Source organism: Cupressus sempervirens, chromosome 9, assembly GCF_028749045.1.
Source record: "Cupressus sempervirens isolate cs-2001-9-10 chromosome 9, ASM2874904v1, whole genome shotgun sequence".
Classification (NCBI taxonomy): Eukaryota; Viridiplantae; Streptophyta; class Pinopsida; order Cupressales; family Cupressaceae; genus Cupressus; species Cupressus sempervirens.
Genome location: NC_143126.1, coordinates 556,896,494 through 556,921,950, shown reverse-complemented (window position 1 = coordinate 556,921,950; position 25,457 = coordinate 556,896,494). Strand labels below are relative to the sequence as shown.

Genomic DNA, 25,457 nt, shown 5'->3' with positions numbered 1-25,457 from the left:
GTGCTGATCTACGAAGGAGAATTCACGACAACTTGAACGAGAAAAGTTTGATCACATCAAGTTTTCAAATAACAGTAGACAATTCATCAAAGTCAGAGGTTATCAAAAGATGCAACACCATGGTTATCAAAGTGAATGCAGTGGTACAAAGTACAGGAACTTCCGATCCCGTGATCATCCGGGATTGCATTGCCAAGTACAAGGCCCTTTAGAACAATTCGTAGGATTGTTTCAATTCTTTTGTGTCTTTCTTCTTCTTCTTCTTTATTGTTTGTAATTGTAAAGAACGCATTACATGAAAAAGCATAATTACATGTAATATGAGTTACATGTGTGTAAAAGGATGTAATGCGAATTGCATGTGCAATTGCATGTAACCCTTTATTTTCTTTTGTAGTTAGACTAGGTCAAAGTTGGTTGAGTTGCTCTCACTTTTTCCTCCACCTTTTTCTCAACTCCCGTGCCTATATAAAGGAGTATCCCTTCACTGTAAAATTATCATTATCTTTATGCAAGAGCTCTAGGGAAATTGTGCCAGCAAAACTTTGTGTAAGCACTATTTTGAGAGAAAGTGAATACAAAGGAGCATTTAAGAGTTAACTTTGATTACGTGAGATTGTTATTTGTGTGAATTGTAAGCTTTGTCTATAATTCATCCAAGTTGTCTTTGATTCATGTTATCTTGTGTTATTGGTAATTGTATCTCGTGAATTGAATAGAGAAGAGTTAAGAAACAATTGAAGCTAGAGCTTTGACTAGGAGCTATTGTGGAAGTGTATAGCTAGAAGCTTTGTCTGTAGCTTATACTTCTCTCTTAATTCGCAAAATAGTTAAGTTATTTTTACTTTTAGGAGTCTTTGTGCCCTAATTGTAAAGTTTTTCCATATAGAAGTACGATCAAACTTAGAGCCAAACCGGTACATTTTCAGCTAGCCTTTGAGTTAGTGAAGGTTTATCGGTATCACTATTTCCAGCTCTTGATAGAAGTGTAGTTAGAGATTCACTCTGCCCATTACTCGCTCCACTAGTGAGTGGATTCTTTTTTAAAAGTTAAGAAGAAAGGATATTGGTAACACCCATTTTATAAAATCTCTCGACTTTTTGCTTACCTTGAGTTGATCCAAGGAACGATGAGAAGGGGGAGCCTTCCCTTTAAGGTAGGAGAGACTCTGTCTCACACGTTGTGGCTGGCCATCCTATTTTGCGACTGGATTTTTACCCAAAACTGTTGGTTGCAAAATATCCACCCAACAAGCTGCAAATTCAAGTGAAGGCCACGAGGAAGAATTTTTGAAGAGGGAGAGCTCAAAAAAGGAAGCAATATGAAACCATAGGCCATCACAATCACCCCCAAGGGATTTCAAAGAATAATCGAGCAAGAAAAATTTCCAATTTTAATAGATGCGTTCCACAAGCTAGGATTCGAAGCACATGATTAAATAGATCTATAGAAGGATGATGAGGTGCCACCTAGTTGTCTACTCCAATCAGAAAATTTTAGATTCAAACACATTCAATCACGTCATGCCGGGTATCTTGTTTCATCATTGGTTGGAAAAATCATTGTAATTTTCTTTTGGCCCATGAATTAGTGCCTTCATATAATTGGTTGTAAATTTGGCAACCCTAATTTGTGTTTGTGAGGTTAAATCCAGGCCCTTGATCTTGGATCAGTCTTGGCTCTCCAATTGTGATGGAACTATTATTTAACACCAAGGCCTTCTCATTTGTAAAACATTAGCATTAAATTAGATTAGAAGAGAAGCACTAGATAGCTAGAAGTATAGTAGGCTAGGTAAGGGAGAGACTTGATCAAGTTGTTGCTATGGTGCTATCAAAGTGATTGGCAATTCATTGTTATTCATGGTGAATTACATAATATTGCTTTGAAGTATTGCATGGTTTCCTCAATCTTTCACTTGGAGTAGATTTCTTTTCATGTTGAAGTGGTTTAGTTGAATGGATGTAGTTGTGGATATTTATTTGATTAAGTTGACAATTTTTGGGCCGCTAACCTCTTGCTGATGGTAAGAGTACCTTGTGTGTTTAGCCAATGATTGAAAGCACTTGGTTTGATTGATTTTCAATATTTAGTTTGCTTCCATTTTATGGAATTGAAGAGGATATATTGATTTGAAAATCATTCAAATATTGCTTAGAAGCTTGCACTAGGTGGGTGGAGTCAATGAAAAGGGTCAACTAGTAGAGTCCAAGTCCATCCATGATTCCTTGCATTAATAATGAGTAGAAGTCGTCAAGGCTAGCAAGTTTAAGTTTGTGTTTAACTGGAAAAGTCAAGGATTCAAAACTATATTTTCTTTGCACATTGTGAAGCCAAAACTTTAAGAGTGCAAGAGTTGATATCCATTGAATTAATATCATAAGTCTCCTAAGTGATTACAAGAAAATCACATTATTCTGTTGAGTGTTCATAATAGAAGGAACCTTGAAATTATTTCATTGTCTTACTTTGCAAGCTTAGCTTGAGAGATGACCTTATATCAAGAGAGGATTATGCCCATGAACATGTGTTAGCATTGCCGCACTTTTTGAGGTCATTTGAGTTGCATTGTGATGCCTCAAGTGAGGGCATTGGTGCCATTCTTTCCCAAGATCACCATCCTATGATTTTGATATTTCCTACATTAAGGGTACACTGAATGTAGTTGCTGACGCGCTCTTATGGAGACACCACTTTTGTGTGATTATAGAAGTATCTAAGGATTAGAGGCACTTGATCAGTGCAGAGTATGCGAGTGATCAGTGGGTAGCTGGTATTGTTGATGACAATAGATAAACCTTTGCAAATGAACTTAATATTTACAAGGGGAGGACCCGTGATCAAATGTCAAACAGATTATATTGTGGTCCTTTCATGATACTCTGTTGGACATCCCGAGTTCTTTAAGACCTAAAGACAAATTCAAGAGAGGTTCACATGGAAGGGCTTGGAGTCAAATATGAAGTAGTATGTAGAACAAACATGAGAGGAAATGGGAATGTTTATCCATGGATTTTATTGTGGGATTGCTGAAAGCACCAATCATGCACTCTTCTTTCCCATCACCACTAGATTTTCAGCTACTCAGATTGTTGAGTTGTTCTTCTGGGAGGTGTTTGGATTGCATGGTTTACGCCAAAATATTGTGAGTGATTGATATAGATATTTTATGAGTCACTTCAGGCAGCAGTTGTTTAGATTATGTGGGATAGAGTTGACTTCGAGCACTAATTACCACCCTCAGACTAAGATTGTTAATGAATGGGTGGAAGGCTATCTGCTGAATTATTTATCAACACAACAATGGGCTTGGGCGAAGTGGATATACCTATGTGAGTATTGTAATAATTCTGCTCACCACATGTCTATTTAGATGTCCCAATTTAGAGCCTTGTATGGGTATGATCCCTTGAGTTTCATGGATTTGTTTTTCAATGAGGTAGGGTAACCAATGCAAGAGATTTACTACATAACTGTTAGGATGTCATGAGGACTCTAAGAGACAACTTTCAGAGAGCACAAAATCAACAGAAGTAGTATGCTGATTAGAGGATGACTCATTTTTTTTAGGTGGGAGATATGGTGTACTTAATGTTGTAGTCTTAGATACTATTCCATCAGGAAAAGTGGAGTTGAGAAGCTCAAGCCTCTCTATTATGGTCCCTTCCGTGTGATTAGACGCGTGGTATCACGTGTTTCATGTATCGTGCCTCAAGAAGGCGTTGGGCTAGCATGTTTTCCCATGTTCTACTTTACTCCCACTGGATGATGAGGGGATATTAGAGTTGATTTTCTGACACTATACTGGATATTAGAGAGGCATTTGCACCAGAGGATCATTGAAGAGTTTTTGGTGAAGTGACAAGGTCTTCTAGATGAGGATGACACTTGGGAGCCTGAGGATATACTTTAGTACCCGAGACTGCGATTGCTTGGGACTAGCAATCTTGGAGAGGGAGGATTGCAATGTCCCCAATTTAGCAGGTTTGAGCAGCTTGCGATGTCAGCTCATCATCATGACCCTCGTGAGTTGACACTATGTTTTGAGGGTCTCAATGGAGTGACTTGCTACTTATAGTAAGTCAGTTATGCAGAGTTGCTATTTTTAGCAATGCAGTTGTGGCACCTGGGGATTTGGCTTCTTCTGTGATTGATTGTGCTTCATTGTTGATTAGTATATTTAAGTTATTTTAAGTTATACTTAATGAATAAGTCTTCATCATATTTAATTAGCCCTTTTGGCTCTCAAACAATCTATGCTGAAGAATTAATTTATTTTTTTATTTTCGAGGTTTTGGAATTTTTGATACAACAATATAGCAACAAAATAGAAGATATTGCAATAATAATTTCAACTCAAATATTTAGATATTGCATATGTAATATACAGCTGAAAATTCCAGATTTTAAATATTGAGTATTTTCACAAAATACCAACAACCAAGTTGATAGAATATCCTCAATTATCTAAATCAATAATACCCAAAAAAATTAGCAGTTACAATCCCTGAACTTACAAGTAAGACATGCTTCAAAATCCTCTGAAATGAAGACTAGCAAAGGAAAACGATTTCTTCAACAAACAAATGCGAGTGCAGATATGAAAAATGCTGCTCCCAAAGTGCAGATAGAAGCTAATGCTTAACAATAGATAAAAATGGGCACTCAACCAACTCCAAATTAATCATCACACAACCGCTTCTCAGCAATAGTAATAACAATATGTGATGACGCCAAAATCCAAATTTTTATCTCACAACCACAATATATACAGCAATGGAGATAAATAATAATTCTCAAAAAAGTAATTCACAATATCTCCACTGTGAATTACAATGAACTTCTCAAGAACAAAGCCTTGTACTTTAGCAAGGGCACATAATTCACCAAACTCAAAAACTCTTCACAAGCAACAAAAGCAAATAATTAAATGGGATGCCTTTCCCATCAAATGGATTCATATTTATAATCTCCCAATGGCACAAATTTTCCCAAATGCAATTTCACTTATGAAGCTTCCTCAACACTGCATCATTTCTAACATGCTATATGCATAGTAACACGGGGGTGTCCCCCCACTGTTTTTGCCCCACGCATCGAGGTCGAGGACACATCGGGCACTTGGGGACTCTGTTCCCCCATCCCTAGCAGCATCACCAAATTCCACCACCTCCACCGAGGATGGGGGGACGTCTCAGTGTTAATTATTTGCTGATTTGACTATTTATGTTCAATGTTTGATGTGCCAATTCAATGCAATGTTCAAGTATTTACTCTTACATCTTATATTGCAATATATCTTTTCATAACTAGCGTTTTAAGTACCATAGGTATAGTATATACAACCCCGCCAGTACACCCCCCCACTCTGCCCCCTGCTGTCCCCAGTGTCGTCCCCAAATTAAGGCCCCTTTGTCCCCTTATCTTGGAAACTTGTCCCCCCATTCTCCAGGGTGGTGTAACTATGGCTATATATTATAATTTATTAATATCTTTTGGCTGTCAAAAACAACCTTTTCAACCATATCATGAAATTCTTGCATGCGAGGCCATTGTTTCTTGTGCTCAAGATTTAAAACTCTTCAACCCGGTTTCAACGAGCTGACACTCAGGTGACCAATAAACAATAGCAACATCAACATATTTAGATGAATAATAATAATAATTCACCCATCTTGCAAAAATGATTGAAGAAGCGTCAGAATCGAAATCTGACAACACTAGATTGACCTTGATGAAGAAAGATGATGAATGAACCTAATGGGGTGACTTAATATAAATAGACGCTCCCTCCAAGATTCTTGAAGCCCAAACCAAAATCTCAAAATAAAAACTGAGAGCATCACTCAACTCCAACTCAACTGAGCTCATCAGAGCCAAATGTTGACTTACTATAAATAGTTAGTCCCTCAAGACGGAGCCAAAACTCACGAGAGGCTGTTGGAAAGCCTATAACCCCACAACTAAGACCTTCAAACCCCACTGTCAGCTCACGAGGGTCATGACGATGAACTAACAAACCCAACTGCAAGAATTTGCTAAAAATGAGGACATTACATCATAATTTGATGGTGTGAATTTGAAAACACTTGAGTGAATAGTGTAACTAGGAAGCTAAATGATGTTTGTGTCTTGAGGAAGATTTAGCCTCACAAATATTATAAAAGGACTTCATGAGACAAATTGGTTCATTCCTTGATTGCTTTTTATTTTGTTTGAGTTTCTCTCTAAGGGTTTGGATGTGGGGTTTTAGGAAATCTGAGTTCCTCCTTTGCACTTTGAGTTGGTAAATGATCTATTGAATTGTGTTTACTGCCGAAAGGTGTATGCGATAGATTGGTGCCGAGGTATACTAATCTTTTAATTTTGATCAGCAAATTACATTCTGAATTTGAAGATATTTTACTGACTTTATTCATTTGAGTTGCTACAATTAAGAGTTGGCTGGGATGGCTCTTTGTAAGGAGAATCACGTGCAAATTCTGGATTAATAATGTCACTGAAAGACATCTATATCTGCTGTGGCATATATGGTTGGGGTAGCATTTTGTTTGGGGACGTGGTGATTAGAGTTTATGCTGCTGCAATTCTTGATTACTGATCTGCATTTACTAATTAGAGTTGCGTTGAAAGTCTGAAGGCAGCTTCTATATCCAAACAGAGAGGAACTACCTTCCTTTGGTCTGCAATTAATCTTCTAGAGCTGGCTTTTGGAGCTAAGGGTGACCTTTCAAAATCCTACCTCACTTCTTATTACCAGGACCCAGGTGCTATAGTATTTAATTTGCTCATAACAATTGCTTTTAGTAATTGCAATTGATATTAGTATCTTGGCATTCATAGTAGTTTAATTTGTGTCATCTGTATAAGTATTCATATATTTTGAAAATACAAAAAAAAGCATATACATTCAAACCCAAAAAACAAATTGCAAAAATACTTTTAAAACAATAAACAAGACAAAATTCTTCAGCATAGTTCTTGAGCAAGCCAGTAGGGCTGTTACAAAGATGTAGTATAGTGTAATGGGCACCTCTGGATGTCCCAAAAAAACTAAACCAAATTGCTGAAAGGAATTATGTCAAACAGTTTGCATTCAACTTCTTATTTCTCCGTTTAATGTTTTAAACCCCTTATAACTCCGGAAATCAAACGTTTATTCGTTTGTTGTGTTTCGTGCATGGAATTGGTATCATACAACATAAACAAAAAGAAACTACAATAGTATGCAAAGTGGAAATGAACTGCTGCTAATAAAATGTTATTTTCAGAATTCATAAAACCAAATACATGACAGATTTATCAACTCACTAATTACTTCAGCAGTATTGACATAATACTCCAGCCCATGCTTTCGAACTTGCTACTACAATACTTTGTCCTTCAATCAGTCCACTACTTTCATAATACCATTCCCTTAAAGCGACATAAGCGTCAGACAAGTAGTGAAGAAGATATAAGCAAAATACCAAATCTGCCTGTAGCCGAAAATGCAACTAAACTACCTGATAATGAAGCCAATAACAAAGAATTCCAAAGGCCAAACCCCAAGGGAATGACGTCTAGAATGTTACAAGAGAGGATAGACGTCCTCAAATGCCAAGAACGGAGCTGCAACTCACACACCAATTTCTTCTCATATTCAACCTGCCTAATGAAGCCACAAATGCTTCCTTTTATTCTATTTCCAAGGGTCCTCTCAACTCATATGGGCAATGTGGGATAAAAGATGTGTAATATATAAAACATATATTAAAATACCCCTTATGTCTCCCTTGGGTACACATCACCATAAAATAAATATTAAAGTAACACTTTAATATTTTACAATTAAATTAGACGTTACTTTAATAAAACTTCAGGCATTAAAATGTATTAGCAATCGGACTCCGAATAATGCAAGTGATAGCTCATCGGAAAGCTCTCACCGAGGAGTATTGAATCCAATCACCAAAATTGACCTGCACTGTGTCCTGTCGACTTACTAAAAATAGTAAGTATGCCTGAAACCGAGTAAATCAACTTTGTTTTGGCCCAAACTGGAAATGACAAGGTCAAAACACTCTAGGATCCCATTAAACCCTTCATTAGCCCTCGGGATCATGTAGAACAAGGCTAACGCACACACACTTGGTCAACTGCTAAAATGGGGACATTACAGTCCGCCCCCCTTGAAATTGCTTGTCCTCAAGCAATCTCAGTCCAGCCTGCTGAATAACCTGCTCACTCTCCCATGTAGAATCTTCCTCCGGCAGGTCTTTCCATCTGACCAAATATTCCTTCACTATCCTATTTCTAAGCTTCCTCTCTCTGGTGTCCAGAATAGCCTCGGGTACTAACACAAGCTTCCCCTCCTCATCCAAAGGGGGTAAATCTGCAGAAGGCACTACACTCTGACCAATGGCTTTCTTAAGCTTAGACACATGAAACACATTGTGCACTCGATTGCCCTCTGGAAGCTCAAGCTCATAGGCGACTTTGCCCACTTTGCGAATCACCCTGTAGGGACCATAAAATCTAGGTTTCAACTTTTCAGCTCCGCTCTTCTTGAGCGATGACTGTCTATATGGTTGTAGCCTCAAGTAAACCATATCCCCTACCTCGAAGCTACGCTCTATTCGGTGCTGATCAACATACAATTTCTGTTGATTCTGGGCCTGTTATATATTCTCTTTGAGCACTTTCAGGATGTCCTGACTATCCTGCAATAAGTTTTTGGCTTTCGGCACTCTACTGTCCCCCAAAACTAAATCCATGAAGCTAGGTGCTTCATAACCATAGAGTGCCATGAAAGGAGTCATCTTGATGGACATATGATAAGTGGTGTTATAACAATACTCTCCCATATGCAACCATTTGATCCAAGCCTTTTGTTATGTAGTTACATAGTTCCTCAAATATCCTTCTGCCCATTTATTCACAATCTCTGTTTGCGGATGATAACTAGTGCTAGGTGTAAGATCTGTACCACACAACCTAAACAACTCTTGCCAAAAAACACTCATAAACTTACTATCCCGGTCGCTGACAATGAATCTGGGTAGCCCATGTAACCTGAATATCTCTCTAAAGAAAAGATCTGCCACCTATGCTACTGTGTAAGTGGACGGAATAGCAAAGAAGTGAGCAAACTTCGTCAAGCGGTCCACCACTACATAGATGCAATCCCTTCCTTGCACTCATGGTAAACCAGTGATGAAGTCCATCGAAATACTTTCCCATTTCCTATCAGGAATGGGCAAGGGCTGTAATAAACCTGCAGGAAATGTGTGCTCTCCCTTATTCTGTTGACAAACCACACACTCCCTGACATACCTCTGAACATCATCCTTGAGTCCTTTCCATGAAAACCGCTCTCGGATCTGCCTGTAGGTCTTGAAGACCCCCGGATGTCCAGCTGTGGGTGCATCATGAAATGCCTTTAGTATCGCCTCTCTCAAATGTGATGACGGAATCAAATAAACCCTGTCCTGAACTCTGATCAATCCATCTATCACCTCATAGCGATCATCCTGTATGGTACCTGAAATCAATCCAGAAGCCCAAGCATCTCCGACATACTCTGCTATAATCCGATCTCTCCAATCTCCTGAAATCTCTGCCAGAGCACATAAGTGAGGTCTCCGAGATAAGGCATCAGCCACCACATTTTTCTTACCTTTGACAAACTCTATGTCAAAGTCATAAGCCTGCAATTTAGTCACCCATTTTTGTTGCCGGTCATTAAGATCATGCTGGCTCATGAAGTATTTAATACTTTTGTGATCAGTCTTGATCACAAAACGTCCACCTACCAAATATGATCGAAATTTGGCCAATGCATGCATTATGGCCAACATCTCCCGGTCATAGACAAAATAACTTTTCTCAACTCCCCGGAGCTTCCTACTCTCGAATGCAATGGGATGCTTCTCCTGCATCAATACTGCTCCAATCCCATCACCTGATGCATCACAATGAAGCTCAAAAGGCTTCGTGAAATCCGGTAGAGCTAGAACTGGACATGAAGACATTACCTGCTTGAAATGCTCAAAACACCTTTGTGCTGCCCCTGTCCACACGAAGGCTCCTTTCCTGGTAAGATCTGTCAAGGGTGTAGCAATCTGTGAGAATCCCTTAACAAACCTCCTATAAAAACTACAAAGAATCCCTTAAGCTGTGTAAGGTTTGTGGGAGTAGGCCACTCTACAATAGCTCTAATCTTTTCGGGATCAACCCGAATGCCATCTGCACTAATGATATGCCCAAGGTAAAGGAGCTCAGTCATGCCAAACTCACATTTAGATTCTTTGGCATACAATGACTCTCTCTCCAAAATAGATAACACCTTCTCCAGATGATGTAAGTGCTCCTCCCAGGTCTTACTGAAGACCAAGATGTCATCAAAGAAGATCAAGACAAATCTCCTCAGCTGCTTCCTGAATACCTGGTTCATACAACTTTGAAATGTAGCAGGTGCATTGGTTAGACCAAATGGCATAACCATGAACTCAAAGTGGCCATAGTGACATCGGAAGGCTGTTTTCTCAATGTCCTTTGCTCTGATGGTATCCGGATCGTAAATCAATTTTGGTAAAGAAGCATGCCCCATGCAACTCATCAATCAGCTCATCAATCCTAGGAATGGGATACCTGTTTTTAATTGTTTTCTTATTCAGTGCCCTGTAATCGATGCACATGCGCATCGTCCCATCCTTCTTCTTTACCATTACTACTGCTGAAGCAAAGGGGCTCTTACTGGGCCTGATATGCCCCATCTCCAACAAATCCTTAATCGTCTTCTCTATCTCATCCTTGTGTTTCTTAGGATGACGATAAGGAGTAATCATAACTGGTTTGGCTCCCTCCTCGAGCTCAATAACATGTTCCATCCCTCTGTCAGGAGGAACCCCATGAGGAATATCGCTAAATACTTTAGCGTGTCTATCAAGTATCTTCTGGATATCTGGTGGATGACTCTTTTCTTGTGGCTCTGGTGAAGTTGGCATAATGTAGCACTCTGTCGCCCACTCTATGTCATCATGACGAAAAAATCTCTGCATTCTCCTCAAGGACACTACTCTGCAACCTCCATCTGAAAGTCCTCTAAGTACCACAGTTCTGCCTTCATGCTAGAATCTCATCTCCAATTTCGCTAGATTGAGTGTGAACTCAACTAGTGAAGCTATCCATGTCATGCCGAGGATGACATCATAATCTCCCATGTCCACAACATAGAACTCATCCTCCAACTCGTAGCCATCTCCAAACCTGATGCGAAGATTAGATATCTTCCGAGTGCATAATAACTTATCACCGTTAGCCACCATGACTCCAAACCCATCATGCTCCTCTGTCTGTAACCCTCTCCTGGCTACCAACTGTGCATCTATGAAGTTATGTGTAGCCCCAGTGTCAATAAGAGATATCACTTTTTGCCCCTGGATAGTACCCCTGACCTTAAATGTGATTGCCTTTTGGGCCCCTGTCAAGCATGCCAACGATCTATCATCCTTAGGAATGTTGCTCTCCTCTATAGTGTTACCCTCATCTGAATCGGAGTGCTAATCCTCCCCTTCTGACTCTGACTCTTCTGCTGAAAAATACTCCATTTGATTTGCCTTAGCCTTGAGAGAACATTTATGAGATAAGTCCCAAGGCTCTCTACAATGGAAGCACGGCTTCTTCTTTCGAAGTCCATTCAAGGTTTCATTGTCTAGTCCTTTTGATCCTTCTTTGGGTTTGCTATACTCTTTTTGAAACGGTTTTTTGTCTTTGTCCTTGCGGTAGGAAGAATCTATTGAATGGTTTTTTCCTTTGTATACCGAAGGGGCTAAATCTCGTGCCTTTTTAGTTGCTTCAGCTAAGGTGAGTGAATCATGTCCCTTCACCCAACCTCGTAATGGATCAGCAAGACCATCACAAAATAACACCACCAATCTCCTAGGAGAGATATCAGTAACAAGTACAGACAAGCGCTGAAACTCGACAATGTAAGCATCCACAGAACTTGACTGTTTAAACTGTGCTAGCTCCTTGAAATGTAACTCCGGATCCTTAGTGTCAAATCTCTCAATCAATGTTTCGGTGAATTCCTCATAGGATGTAATCTGATTATGCCCCAAAGTCACCATGCCATGATGCCACCATTCATGTGCAACGCCATCCAAGTGTATAGCCGCATACTTGATAGCCTCCTCCTCAGGCATAGGATTTAGTTGCAAGTATGTATCTACCTTCTGCACCCAAGCTCGTGCAGTCATCTTCCCTGAAGCATCATAATAAAGTAAAGAAAGTTTTCCAACTTTCTTCCTCAGCTCAAAGTTTTGATTCCTCCCTCCTGCTTTAGGCATGTGTCTCATCCTCAAGTCTATATAATCTCTAAGGGAAATATCCGCCTGAAACTCCGGTCCACTAGCCTCCCAGTCCCTCCTGAACTGATCCTGTAACTCGGTAATCTGCGGTTCGTTTACTGGTTGAACCGGATCTCTGGGTGGGAAAGTGGGTAGAAGAGGTCTCGAGCTCGCAGTCCGTGCTGGGCGTGCAACGTGTCTAAAGTTATCAGCCTTATTCCCATTGTTGCCGTGTCCATTATTACCATTAATGTTATTCTCAGGACCATTGTTGTTGCCTTGGCCTCCATGGTTATTGTTTCCCCCGTTGTTATTGTTTCCCTCGTTGTTATTGTTTCTGTTGTTGGCATCACCTGGATTAATATTGACACCCATCTGTCTAGCCATGAGCTGCAACATCATGTCCATTCGCCTATTCTGCTCCTGCTGCATACGCTGCCCCTGCTCTAATGTATCCAGTAACTGTCTGAACAGTACCTCCCCCTGATCTGGACCAGCATTTCCGCCTCCGCCTAATCCTGTATTCCTGTCATCTCGATCACCCATATTATTGTCCTGATCAAAGAATATCTCCTCTGTGTCTGTATGGTTGGATTCAATGTCCACCTGCACGGACGTACTAGACTGTTTGCTTTGCAAGTCTGAAATCCTATTTTGTCTTGCTTTGGTATCGCGGAAATTATAAGACCCCTGTCGCATGCTCAAACATAAATGCTTAGCCTGTGTTTTTTACTTATTTCTGATTTTAGTGTTTTGACATTTCATCAAACACTTTTTCCCTCTATCCGGCTGTTCCAAATTTCCTATAAGACCTCCACAGGATGGTAGGACTTATAGCTCTGATACCACTGTAATGGGCACCCCTGGATGTCCCAAAAAAACTAAACCAAATTGCTGAAAGGAATTATGTCAAACAGTTTGCATTCAACTTCTTATTTCTCTGTTTAATGTTTTAAACCCCTTATAACTCCGGAAATCAAACGTTTATTTGTTTGTTGTGTTTCGTGCATGGAATTGGTATCATACAACATAAACAAAAAGAAACTACAATAGTATGCAAAGTGGAAATGAAGTGCTGCTAATAAAATGTTATTTTCAAAATTCATAAAACCAAATACATGGCAGATTTATCAACTCACTAATTACTTCAGCAGTATTGACATAATACTCCAGCCCATGCTTTCGAACTTGCTGCTACAATACTTTGTCCTTCAATCAGTCCACTACCTTCATAATACCATTCCCTCAAAGCGGCATAAGCGTCAGACAAGTAGTGAAGAAGATATGAGCAAAATACCAAATCTGCCTGTGGCTGGAATTGCAACTAAACTGCCTGATAATGAAGCCAATAACAAAGAATTCCAAAGGCCAAACCCCAAGGGAATGATGTCTAGAATGTTACAAGAGAGGATAGACGTCCTCAAATGCCAAGAATAGAGCTGCAACTCACACACCAATTTCTTCTCATATTCAACCTGCCTAATGAAGCCACAAATGCTTCCTTTTATTCTATTTCCAAGGGTCCGCTCAACTCATATGGGCAATGTGGGATAAAAAATGTGTAATATATAAAACATATATTAAAATACCCCTTATGTCTCCCTTGGGTACACATCACCATAAAATAAATATAAAAGTGACACTTTAATATTTTACAATTAAATTAGACGTTACTTTAATAAAACTTTAGGCATTAAAATGTATTAGCAATCGGACTCCGAATAATGCGAGTGATAGCTCATCGGAAAGCTCTCACCGAGGAGTATCGAATCCAATCACCAAAATTGACCTGCACTGTGTCCTGCCGACTTACTAAAAATAGTATGCCTGAAACTGAGTAAATCAACTTTGTTTTGGCCCAAACTGGAAATGACTAGGCCAAAACACTCCAGGATCCCATTAAAGCCTTCGTTAGCCCTCGGGACCATGTAGAACAAGGCTAACGCACACACACTTGGTCAACTGCTAAAATGGGGACATTACATATAGAATACTTGTAGGGATGATGTGTGTGGCCATGTCCATTTAGAACCCAGAGGTAAATGTGGACTATGATTTGTTGCATATATTGTAAAAGAAATTCATGAAGGATTGAAGGATACAGAGAAACAATAAGTTGATCAGTTTCAGATTCTATGCTCATTTGTGTCACTAATATATTTCAATCATTAGTGCTTTGACAAAATGTCGAGTTACAGAAAAATGACGATACTGGTAAAATGGCCCTCATACAATGTTGGGCTTATTTGTGAGACATGAGTTGTCCCAAGGCCAACTATGCTATGTTTCATAATTTGTTTGTCATGAAATTTACCAACCTCACAAGGGCTTATATTTCAAGATTGCTACAGTTGATTAAGAATTTGTTAAGGCCAAAATATATGTTACCAAGTCAAGGCTTCGAGCATGATGGGTGACTAATGCTATCATCATGAAACTAAAATCATCAAAGTCAATGGGTGCCCCAATCCTCCTTGTGTGCTACCAATTTTTGTGCCCCCAACTAGCATCAATTGAATTCTTTTGGCAGATGTTGTGGGTGGAAAAGGAATACCTTATTGGATGAAGAAGGGGTACCTTTTTGCCCTGGGTTATATCTACATTTGATGTCAGTATAAGGCGTAAAGCCATTGAGCTTTTGAACAATTTTGAAGACTTACAAATTTGAAATGGGTCCAAACAGATTTTATGATGCCGAGGGTTCATTGGCCTTGTTTTTATGCAGAAGATGTTGTCAAGAACTTGTAGACAAGGCCAAAAGTGCAAGAAAGAAGAAGAATGGCCTAAAAAATCTTGAGCAACATTTGAAGGTTGTTGAGTCTGAACTTTTAGGTTTCTATGCAGATTTGGATCCTTTGGAGAGGAACGATATGATGATTGGAAATTTTGTAAAGATGTTTGGTATATTCCCACAATTGGACGCTTTGACAAAAGCTTCACCCTTGAGTAGGTTGATGAAGATTTAGTGCACAAGGCTAGCACTACTCATGAGCCATTGGCTAACAAAAGGATGGGAGAGACAATGAGGAGGTTGATCAACCTGCAAAGAAACTCCTTGCACATCTAGAAGAGATTCCCAAGGTCAAGATTGGTGTGCATAAGGATTCCCTTGTGAACAAGTACAATTATGAAAGGTTGATTATTTGGAGGACAATTTATGGATGATGGTAAGTTTGTTAAATTTGTAGAGTTCAAAGGATTTTGGTTAAAACTCAAAGGAAAAGAAGATTGGAAAAAGGTAGATAGATAAGATAAGATAAGTTTATTAATGTCCAACAAGAAACCACCAAAAGGGTCTAAGGGATTGAAAGTGTACAACCAAAGAGACAACAAACAACAAGAGCACCAAACAGTGTTCGGTAAAGAGAAATCGACAACTAACAAGAAAACAAATGAAGCAAATGAGAAAGGAGACCCCAAGAGCCAAGACCAAGGCTCCTTCTTCGGAGAAAAGAAGTCTAGCACCAAAGGATATTGCTCCGAGCAACCAAGAGCCCTAGCATGTCTTTGAAAACTACTAGAGGAGTCGTGCTACCAAGTGAGCCCACTGTAGGGTTTCATAGATCTGGAGTGGCAAGTGGTAAGAGTGTTGGATGACTGTTTCATCCCTCACGCAGGAGGTAGGGGCAAGAAAAAGGTAGTGATAAGCTGATTGGAGGCCTAACTCTGAGGAAAGAGGAGCTACAAACTGTGATTGCAGAGTTGCATAGTCTCCCAGAGGTAAAGTGTGAAACACCTCTAGTCAGTGAATCTAAGAAGATGGAGAGGGACCGACACTCTCTAGATCAGAGTAGCGAGACTCGCTACAAGTCAAGCAAGTCTTCCGGGTCAGGCAACCGAGCTACTTTGGCGAGGTTAAGATGACCCGTAACCTTGGTTTGATGGGTCACTTCTCTAAATCAGAGTAACAAGACTTGCTGCAAGTCAGGCGAGTCCGGGTCAGGGAGTCGGGTTACTTTGGACGGGTCATCTATTCAAAATGACCCGTAACCCTAGCTTGACAGGTCACCTTGGGTGACCCGCATGACTCTCTTGACCTGTGGGTTAGTCACGTGCAGTGACCCGGCCGTGACTGCGCAAATTTGGATGCCAAAAAAACATAAAATTGGCTTTTCTTTAATGGCAGCAGAGGAACAAAGAGCTATAGTTGATCCTAGTGGCACCTCACAGGAAAACGCTCAAGCTAATTAGTCATACAGGACTTACCTTAGACACGCCTTACTAGGAGGCATATTATAGATTATTCTGAGGCCGAGGCTGGGGATGAGGATGAGGACTAGGAGCCATAGCTATAGACTTGTTTTAACTTTTTGTTTATCTTAACATATGTTTGGAACATTTGATGATGACTATTGATGTGATGGATTGAATGGATTTGATATACATTTTGATGGATTTGGTGGATTTTATATATCTATGTTTGCTATTTCCTTTAGCTACAATTTAGTACTTACCTTTGTACTTATCATTTATGTAATCGATGTATGTTCATGTATGTGATCAAATTACCTTCTATTTAAGCTTTATTCGATAATGGGTGTATGGAATGCTCTTTAAATCCTAAAAAATCTCTAAATATTAAGGGTTTTGTCACTTTGTCGAGTCACGGGTGACTCCGAGCCAGGTCATGAATCAAGTTACCCTTGCTGAGTCAAGGCTGGGTCTAAGTCTTAGTACTTTGCTCTAAATAAACAATAGAATCTCCCTCTAATATCATAATAGATGGGGTGTTGAAAAATGAAGTGGGTCTCTGTTCCCATCTTAGACAAAGTTTACAAATAACAAATCCTGTCCTCTCTATCAATGTGGCAATTAGTTTGAAATTGAAACTTGTGCGAACCAACACAGAAGGATCCTAGAGAGATCCACATGGCGTGGCTCCAGTGCCGAGACGAGTAGACCAGGTGCATGATAATCTCATCTTGTATGTCAAGAAAGTGCTCAACATAGAAGGTCATTCGCAGGCGCAACCCACATGGGCGATTACTCTAGGTTGTGATGATGTATCATTTGTAAATATTAAGCTTGACATGCCTTTAACTCCTATTGTGAGGGAAGGAGGTGAGCAGGAACATCCATGGAGAACTGAAAGGGGGGAAGGTTGTCGATATCAATCCCAATCAATCTCAAAAGAGTGGTGGCCTGTGCGTACCAGTAATGGGCCTTGATAGCAGTGTTTAAGTCAATGATGATGACAAAAGATCAGTAGGACAAGTAAGAGTAATGGTGACGACCATCCGCGGAGTTTGAAAAAGCACAAAGACGGTGAAGAAGCCAAATCAAATCAAAGATGGCTCCAAGTCTGAAGGGATGGGTGCCAAACTTAGCAAGAATAATATTGTGTGGGATGGACCAATGACATCTGATTATACGATGGAGGATAAGTGTCCGCACACGCTTGACTGAAGCCCAATCCGAATCAAGGAGGGAGGGACCCTACACCACAGAAGCATAAAGAACGGTTGGTCTAACTAAGGAATCCAAAGAGGCAACTTAGACTTAGTGTCGTAAAAGTGATGTCTGAAGCACTGCCTCTGAAGCATAGCAAGGGTACCCAACCCTTTACAAATCCTGGGTTGGATGACAGATCTTAAACTGAAGTGGGCTCAAAGACCTTAGCTCCAAGGTAAGTATACAAAAAAGTAATCTTAATCTCTTGGTCTTGAAAGAAAAAATGGAAATGCGAAGTCTTCAAGAGTTGAAGACCATGACACAAGACTTACTAAGGTTCACAACAAGCTTGCTCAAGTTGTAAAAGGATACTTACCTGTCGAAAAGTTTCTGAAGACCCTTCGAAGGGGAGGCTAAAAGCACCACATTATCGATGAAGAGGAGGATGGAGATCAAACCTCAGTGTAGGTAGCCGCCATCACTGGGGAGCAAGGAATCCCTGAGAAAGGTCTCAAGCTCATCGATATAAATGCCAAACAAGGTGGGCTAGAGAGGGATGCCCTACTTCACCTCAATGGTGCTCTAGATAGGGTGGGAGAACCCTTGGGAGTCCTGAATCTGCCCACAATAGTCTCTCAGAGCCTCATTATAGAAGTCAATAATATCTTAGAATCAAAAGCCTTACGAAAGTCTACAAAACAACAGTAGACTTTCGTTGAGCAGTGTCAACCTCCTCAATAATAGCCCGTAGTGTCAAGATATGGTCCATGGTTTGATAGTCAGTCTGAAACCCAACTTGGTCCTTGGCTCGGAAAATTCTTTTGTCAAGCTTTCTGGATAAGATAGTGTTCAACATTGTGGCATACAGTTTTATGATGGTCCTATAGTTAGTAGGGTTCGAAGCCACCCCAATGTTATGTATTGGATAGATCATGCTTGATCAAGAATCAGGGAAACTAGTGTACACCACCCTATTGAAGAGCGTGGGAAGGAAGGATCCCAGAATAGAAATATAGAGCTCAAAAAACTCAGCCTCAAATCCATTCTCATTTGCTGCCCTACTGCATCTCATAATTTAGGTGGCCTCGTAAATGCTTAAGGGCTTGAATAAGTAGTAGTGAGGGGGTGAGGCAGATGGGGGACTGGATGGGAATATTGTAAAGGGTAGAAGTATGAGTGGTGAGGGAGTGGAGGTCTAGGGTGGAAGAACTAGGAGAGATGACGGTGAAACAAGATGTGCTGGGAAAACTTGGGGTTATGGATGAGCGAGTCGCGAAAGGATCTGCACTAAGAAGGGGTGAGGCGGATGAGAGAAGTATGGACGGTGAAGAAGTGGAGATCTAGGGCAGAAGAACTGGGGGGATGGCGGTGAAATGAGATGCGCTGGGGAAACTTGGGGTCATGGATGAGCAAGTTGCGAAAGGATCTGCACTAAGAAGGGGTGAGGTGGATGGGGATTGGCTAGGAATATCATAAAGGTTGTAAATATGGGCGGTGAGGGGCCAGAGGTCTAGGGTGGAAGACTAGGGGGGATGGCAAGTTAACAAGATGCACTAGAAAAGCTTGGGGTCATGGATGAGCGAGTTGCGAAAGGATCTACATTGAGAGTGATGAATAATTGTTCCTTGTGGCGAAGAAATCGGTGGTAAGAGAGTCGTAGCTGAGTGAAAGTGGGGGAGTTAGTGGAAAAGGCTGAACGCAAAGAGTGGTGAAAGGTTTTACAATTGTCGTCATACCACTGGTTCATAGGATAGGTGTTCCGACACTTGGGGCTGAGGGAGAAGGAAGCGATACAATGCAGGATGGAGAGGAGAGTCGAATCCCAAATTGCAATGGCTAATAAGTCAAACATGGAAGACACTTGGCTAGAGTTAATGAAGCATTCATGGGGGAGGAGCCCCCTGAGATGGAGGATAAAGAGGTCACAATCACTCTATAGGAAGCGAAAGAGGGTGTGGGGGCAAGTTACCAAGGAAGGGGGATGAGCGAGGAAAGTGGAGGAGTTAGTGGTAAAGGCTAAATGAAAAGAGCGGTGAAAGGTTTTACAATTGTCATCATACCACTTGTTCATTGGAAAAGTGTTCTAGCACTTGGGGTTGAGGGAGGAGGGAGCGATACAGTGCGGGATGGAGAGGAGAGCTAAATCCTGAATTATAGTGGCCAATAAGTCGAACATGGAAGATGCCAGGCTAGAGTTAGTGAAGTGTTCATTGGGGAGGAGCCGCCTGAGATGGAGGATAAAGAGGTCACAATTGCTTTCCAAGAATCGAAAGAAGGTAATGGGAGTAGGACGCCAAGGAAAGGGGATGAGCAAGGGGAGGCGAAGAGTGGGGAAAAAAAAAAGCATGAGGCTGAGGAGGGCATGATAGTGAAACTACGGACAAAGGGGATGAAGGGGGCACAAGCAAGAGCATAGTCAACCACACTAAGGCCAATAAGTAAAGAGCTCGGAACTAGGAAAGCATGAAAGGCCGTTTAGAATCACCTACTTGGAAGACTCACAAAGTTGGAGGAGGTGGCAAGTCTGAAGGTACCTAGTGCATGCATTGTTCTTTAAAATGATGATGTCACCCATAGCCGCAAACTTAAAGATGCACTCATGCAAGTCCAAAAAAGGGTGTCTATCCTGAATACTGTACAAGGTATAAGATGAAGAGGCCAGCGAGAAGTAGCAGACATCCACAAAGATATCACGATGGCGACAAATCGTACAACAAATACGGATCCATAGAAATCTAGAAGTGTAAGAATTCACAACCAAGGTAGAGTTGAAAAGACCATCTCTGATCAGATAGGTGACATCCCTAGAACTACAAATACCACCAGAAGCACATACCTTAGCTCTACAAACAAACAACCACCAATATCCAACATAACTAGGAAGAGGACGAATGGGGCTCTCACGAGTCTTTGTAACAACCATAATATCCGCAAATCTCATTGCATCCCGAGAAAGAACCAACAATGACAATAAGGAGTCATTGCCATTCCAACAGTTGACAAGTAGGGAGTCAAAGGAGGGTCCACCCTTGCCCAACTGCTAGCGGGACCATCATTTGGCCTTGAGGGTTGGTCTTGGTTCCCATCCACTGGGAGGGGAGTCACGAATAACTGCTCTAAGAGTCCAAATGACAGCCCATTTCCCGCTGTGCCTTGTGTCAACAAGAAGGTCCATGGCCTGTTTCAACTCTGCCACTTGCAATCTCGTGAGATCCTCGTCAAAAAAGAACTTAGTGGGAAGGGGGAATAACTTCCTCTTCGCCCTAAGAGCCCAAAACCTATCAGATAGAGAGAGAAACCTAAGGTAGAGAGTGTTGTTTGGGCCAAGCCAACACCTGTCCAATGTAATATCGAAGATGCCCAGTTGATCCTTGAGGAAGGAGCAGCCAGCTGAAGTGTGGTCCACGGTAGAAGTAGGAAGCCCCCAGACCTGCAAATTTCGTTCATGATCACGCCTCACACATTCACCATTAATCTTCCCTTGAACAGTCTATTCAACCCCCACTAGAGGTGCTGCCACATAATTATCACATAAAGAAGCCCAAATTTTAAGTTTCTCTTCGGTATCTAACAGCAGGATGAGTGCTTAGCCAGCATTTCAGTTTTCTTATCCCTAATGGTATCAAGTTCGCCCAACTGTTCAATGATAGAGCTCAGATTGGATTTGATGCCCACTATCTCATCATTGAAGGTGGAAGAGAAGCTGTCCAAGATTGGTATTGGAGTTTGTCTGCTGTTAGAGTGTCGTGATTGTCTTTGAGAGAGTCAAAACTGTGTCACGCAAGTGCTGATTATCTGCTTTGTGCTGATTATCTGCTTTGAGCTTAACCAGATGGTCGAAAAGCCTCTGATACATCAGTGATGGAGGCTGAGATAGGCAAAGGGGGGTCTCAGTGGAGGCTGATATGCTGACAGGCCAATCTGGGAGAGAAAATCAGCTGAAAACTCTGCTCTTCAATAAAAACAGAGAAGAAAATAAACAAAGAGTTGATCTGATCAGCATGATCAGATTGCTACTTCTACCCTTCAAACAATGAACTTTAATAATATCAATATTTCTGTGGAGGAGGCTAAGAAGATGATTAAGAAAAGTGGAATGCTCTTGCTCCTAGGGTGGGATGTGCAGACTTCCTGCTTGATCAAGTTAGAAATTAGAAGGATACCGTGTTCTCTTCAGAATTTGAAGTAGGGGGGACTATATTTGGATCTGGATTTAATCCAGGATGATAAACACTAGCTATATGGTCATTAACCCCAAAGACACAAAAGCCTGTGATGATCGAGTTAACAAAGGAAGGGTGGTGCCCTTGTGAAAACTTAAAGCAATACGTCAGCACTTGAAGCAGCTGCGTTGTCACTTTCTGCAGCCATAACTATTGCAAAAATGAATGATGCTGGGCTTCAAGAACTTGAGGAGGCACACATGATATTAACACAAAAGTATAATGAAGGGTGTATTGATAATGCCTTCTTAAAGGAACAGCTTGCAAAGTATAGATTAATGTTGCCTCCAGCTACACAGTCAGAGTCATCTACAAGAATATGTTGCAGTCCAATCAACATCAGAAGGAATCCTTCCCGTAAGCAAGCCCAAGACAAAACTGATCACTATGTTGGGTGAATTGAATAGCAGGAGGAAGATGTGAAGGAGGATGAGGCCTTGGCTTTGGATAAAACTGTTGACACTTTGTGAGAGTTTTCGAGGGACAAAATTGTAAAGATTGAGTCAAAAGTTGATGTAGTTTGTAAGGGATATTCTTGTTGCAATCAGAGCAGTTATAAGTTTATCCCTATCTCAAACCTTTATATGAAAGGTGGCATCCAAAGCAGGCCATGATGGGCAAATTGGGCCTTGTTGCTTGATATGAAAATTTTCCCCCAATCATTATGGAGACAAAAGAAATGATGGATGCTGCCATATCCTTATTGGCATTCTTTGAAGGAAACGAGCATCTCATCAAGGAAAAGGTCCAATCATTACATGACTTGGAGCATCCACTCCTTCCAGATGTTGTAAAGGCAAAAAGGACTAAAACATTTGGAGAATTGGAAGGGTGAATTTGATCTTATTGTTCCTGTTGTTTATGATGGTTGATAATGGAGAAATACAAATGGACTTATTCAATAGCACATTGGACAAGGTGATGGCCTTTGAGGTTGGACATTCCAAATTCATCATGCACACCAAGACCACATTTGATGCCAAATGGAGGGAATTTGTTGAGCAGATAGGGTGAGTGCAGGTATTTCACTGGCCTAGTGAGTTGGATGTGATTGAATAGGAAGAGGATCATTTTAATAGAAGAAAAAGTAAGTTGTGGGGCCCACATTTTGGAAATTTTGAATGATTTTGCTAACAGGACATATGGATGGTGATGAGGCCATAGAACATTTTGTTATCATAATATAGGAATCTTGCTCGCCTCAGTATAGCCCTGGGTGTCCTATGGAGTTATAAAGAAATCAGAGGCAGCTGAAAATGCCATAGAGATTGTTACATACCTTGGTCTTTGTTTCCCATCTGTTCCTTTTGTGTTTTTCAGTGATGTGGTTTCATTCAATTGTAGAAGTGACACATCAGCAATATGCCTGAGATAGTTCTTACTTTGCTCAAGATCTGATTTCCCTTTATCAGGATATAGTTTCGTTTCAACAGCCCACGGGCATTTTTGCTTTGCTTTAAGCAGTTTCGGTTAAGGGAACATTCTTCAGTTGTATTTTTGTCTTGTTTTGAAAATCGGTCTGAAACTTATTGTGCATTCTCTATCCTATAAAGAGAATCCCAGGACGGACCATTTTCAGAGTCTTCTGAAATTTTGTTTTAGAGAGTAGAATAGAATAGTTTTAAGATACAATGCTTTTATAGTAGATGTTTTTCCTAATACAATACAAATTCAGAAATATCAAGTTATATATTTCATCACTTTATTGTCTCCAGATTGCATACTCAAATTTTAAATGAATTCAATATATGAAGCATTACTTAGATTTTCAGTTCATTGTTTATGAGCTTGTGTTAATTGTCTTTTAATTTTCTTTCAATGAGAGAATTAAAATACTTTGAGTGATTAAATATGAGAATGCAATGTGGATCTACGAGTAGAGTATTGTGATGATAGTCATAGATTACTATTGTGTGGCATTAAATTATTGGAATCTTCTGTTTCGTTGTCCTATTGTTAATGAGGAATGACTGTAGTCTTTTCATTTGACTCTACAGCTCTTGGATTTGGCACTGGTCTGTAATGTTGCTTAGATATGGTTTAGGAGCAAATGAAAAATCAATCTCTTTAGTTTCTCTTTTAAGAATAGTTTTAGAATATTCCCTGTAAGGAATATGGAGACACCTAGGAAAGGAGCTACACTACAAGGAATCTTTAGCTAAAAGACAAATAGGTGTAAGGTAATAGAAATCTTTAAATACAAATAAAAAATTTCCTTTCAATGGCATTTGACCTAATAATTAGGAATTAAATGACCAAGGAAAGGTTGATACTTGATTCTAACACCCTTTTTCTTTGTATGAGGTGATGGAAGAGGCCGATCTCATAATTAATTTGAGAAAAAGACCAACCTGTATCATATATTCTGCCCAGGTTCACAATTTTGGTAGTACATCAGTTTCTCGCTCTACGCTTATGCCTGTGAAGGACATCAAGTTAAATTAGGAATAATAATTAGGAATTTAACGACCAAAGAAAGGTAGATGCTTGATTCTAACACCCTTTTTCTTTGTATGAGTTGATGGAAGAGGCCAATCTCATAAGTAATTTGAAAAACAGACCAACCTGTATCATGTATTCTGCCCAGGATCACAATTTTGATAGTACAACAGTTTCCAGCTCTACACTTATGCCTGTGAAGGACATTAAGTTAAATTAATAGGAAGTAGGAATTTCAAACGAACATTCAATCATTTCTATCATTTCTTTGCTTGATAGTTGAGATGTAAAATTGCTAATTTGTCTTCAACATTATGATGCCATCGGTGTAGTCATATAATAGTATGTGAGAAAAGCATTGAAAAGAGAAGAAAAGGTTATAAATATTTAATAAGGAAGCAAATCAATTTCTCCATGATAAGGGTTTTATCAAAAGGTAAGATTTCGTTTTATTTAACAAAATGTAATAAATTCCAGTTTCTGCTTGATCATCATGTTTGCTCCACGATCATCTTGATAATTAGTAGGCGATCTTTATATTATCAACTGGTAGCAAAGTAACATGCAATCTGCTTGCAGTTCATTATACAAAACTGTGACATCAAACACAATCTGATTAGATAATAAATCAGGAACTTTAAAAAACAAAAGTGTTATGTCCAGGTTCTCAACATACAAAATCACAGAATGATATTCAACTGACTCCAGGTTTTGACCAAGTTAACATTGTCATTCGGAGTCTGCTTTTGCATCTTTTATGAACATTTTAAAATGCCACTGATGATTTCAGAAAGAATAAAAATAGGCCTATATAAATGCATGACTGTTTTAAACTTTTTAAGTCATAAATCTTTATTCAATTTAAATTTTAAAGTATAAATATAAGCATGCAAGATTAAATTATGAATGTCTAATTTCTTGCAAATTATGTTGATTTTTATCTTGACTGGAGGATTCTCTGAAGATTGAAAATAGCAGCAGAGGTTTTGTCACGATTAATAAGAGTTGATATAATATTCTGTCGAATACATATATCTAAGTCATCTTAAACATGGAATTGAATTTTTTTTG

At 40.0% G+C, this 25,457-nt stretch overlaps 1 protein-coding gene across 1 annotated transcript in view; it reads left to right on the top strand.

The window, feature by feature from the left end:
• The window catches only part of LOC149539865 (PH, RCC1 and FYVE domains-containing protein 1-like), a 177,957-nt gene that overhangs the window by 131,980 nt on the left and 20,520 nt on the right, over positions 1–25,457 (top strand). The gene's annotated exons all lie outside the window — the stretch shown is intronic.